The sequence below is a fragment of the Manis pentadactyla genome, chromosome 8 (assembly GCF_030020395.1).
Source record: "Manis pentadactyla isolate mManPen7 chromosome 8, mManPen7.hap1, whole genome shotgun sequence".
Taxonomy (NCBI): domain Eukaryota; kingdom Metazoa; phylum Chordata; class Mammalia; order Pholidota; family Manidae; genus Manis; species Manis pentadactyla.
In genome coordinates, this window is record NC_080026.1 from 111,093,434 (window position 1) to 111,096,187 (window position 2,754).

Here is a 2,754-nt window from a genome sequence, read left to right on the forward strand (position 1 = left end):
TTGTTGCCGCCTGAGCCACGATAATCACCTAGAAATACCTGTGGAAGCTGGGTTTGGAATCAAAATCTTTTAAGAGGTCTATCTTGCAGACCTCACCAAGAATCGCAGTGGGGAACAGTCAGCAAGGACGGTAAGAGGCAAGTACTGATCAGAGTAAGAATATATTTCCTTCCTGAGGGAAATCGCATCTCATCTTAGGACCAGGATGGGAGATTCTAGGGAAAAAAGATTCTTTTCAGGGAGACATTTGCAATTAACAACTTAATGTTTTAAATTATCTTCAAACATTTCACTGAAAAAGCTATTTTTGCAATGATTTAGTTGCCACAAGAATGGAAGAAGCACGTGGGAATTCACTAGTTTCACTCTGGTGACAGAGGATCTGTTCACCCGATCTATGAATATATTTCCAAACTTCAAAATGAGTATAACACTTCTGTCAGGTACTAGACTAGGTTGAAGAAAGTGAAGCTCTGCACCTCACTATTCAGGAAGGGACTTCACAAGACTGGAGCGTGGGAAGAGGGGGACGGTGAGTCTCTCCAGCCAGGTGCAGGCTCTATGAGTCCGTGGGGATAGGCTGGTGCCGGCCAGGGGGCACAGTGGTGGCTGGGAAGGGATGAAGGGGAGCTGCCTCTGCATCTTCCATCAGAAGTTCTTCCTTCTCGTTTTGTGAGAAGTAAGCTTCTCCATCGGTGCTCAGTATATTCATCCCAGTCCACCCTCGCTCTGGGAAGAAACAACAGAGGACCCCTCAGAGCCCTGTTCTTGTTATAACCCTGAATGGCTTACCTGTAATTATCTTTGGCTTTAGAAATCTATACTTTCTCTCCAGCCTGGTGTTAAATGAGTGATTCAATAAAAGGAAAAGGTACTGGGCAAGCTTTCAGGGATGCCAGTAAAAGGTATACCTTCTTATCCTTTGTGTTTATCCAACAAAGCTAATAAATGTTTCAAAATCCTGTAAATGTAATCCTGTGAGGCTACAACTGACTGAAGCCCAGATCAAGATAAAGTGTCAAATTCAGCCTCAGACAGACGGGGCTGTGCCAGGATCTTGACACTAATACAGAAAAGTGGAGCACTGCTTCTGTTCAGCGAGCACCCCTACTCCCAAACTCTTAAAAAATTAAAATTCTAGAATCTTAGAACTGGAAGAGACCTTTCTCCTTGTGACTACCACTCAGTCTTACTACCCATGAGTCTTGCCTCCAAAAATGTGCCTTTTATGTGAAGCAGGTACTCTGGTGCAGCCAGTTTTTTTGTCTGTTGCCTCTTTGTAATCAGAGAAAACACAACTGGCTGAGATTGTTGTCAGTATGTGGGTGTGGCTGGAAAAAAAGTACCCTCTGTGACCAAGAGTTCTTTCTTCGCTGTACTCCACTTTCATACTGTTTCTCATGAATAAAACATATTCACATGACATTTTGTACTTTTATTTCTTATTCATAGCTACTTCCTTTGGGCAGTAGGAGAGAAGTGTCAGCTCACAGTAGCTAGAGATTAAGAAAAACAGACATGAAGAAAGAGAGTATGCGCTTAAGAGCCACGGTGGGGCCCTCTTAGAAATGTAATGAAAAGTCCAAGTTCTGGATTCTGGGTCTATAAGTTAAGTCTGCTTTTTTCCCCTTTGAAAATACTTATTTCCTTTTGAGGACAAAAGAAATTCTCCATTACTTTCTTTTTCTGAGAACAAGTATCTACATACCCTGGTCTTCAGGAAGGAAGGAAGGAGAAAGGAGAGAGGGAGCATCAGGGTGGTTTCGAATTTAAACTTTTTATGAAAACACAAACTTGGGCCAGTTTGAAAACACAAACCCTCACGAAAGTGAACATGATATCTTTGTTTTTGTAAATCGTTTGCGGGGGTCACGGACAAGGGCAGTTAGGTTCAGTCTGAGCAGTCACGGCAGAGGCGTGCTCATCCTGAAATGTCAGAGGGAGTCGCGCCTCGTCTAACCGGGTCACACCATCTCCGGTCACCCGCCTCTGGGGCCTCCAAAGAGGCTGCTTGGCACGCAATGGTTTTTCTCAAGCTGAATTACTCAGGTGCCAAGTTGGCTTATGAAATGTTGACAAGCAGTTCAAAATACTGTGATGAAAGACAGGTCTAGAGGACTTTTAAATCATACTTTTCTAATTTATTTTGTTAGAACAGTAAGGCAGAAAACAAAGATCACCAGGATGATTTTCAACAGGTTTGCCACTAACATTTGCAGAGCTACAGCAGAAAAAGAAATGAAGGCCCCCATCTTGTGTTTAATATTTTAAATTTATAAATCACCCACAGAGGAGATTGAGGAGTGGCCAGAGTGTTCTAGGTAGGGAGAAAACCAGGAGAAAATGGAGCCTGAGGTTTCAGGGGAAAATGGTGAAGAAAGAAAGAGGACTGAGCAGTGACTGTCCAATGATTCTGAGAACTCAAACAATGGAGGTAATGAATAACCAGTTTCAATACAGCAGTGGGTAAAAAAAAAGCCAGAGAGAATTAAGGTGAAAGTGGAAAGAGAAATGGATTTAGCAAATATATGCAGCTCATTAATTAATTAATCAGATTCATTAGTTTTCATCTTTCAAAACAATTTACGTTCCAGAGAGGATAAAACGAAGAACCTGAATTTTAAAGGAGAGCATACGGTGTGCGTGTAGTCAAGCTCTTGATAAGCCAACAACATGGAGGTCCAGGGCTGAGGAGGAGGACTCCGGTCAGTGGGAGAGTAGGGGAGATAACTCATGATTCCATCATTTTGCCTG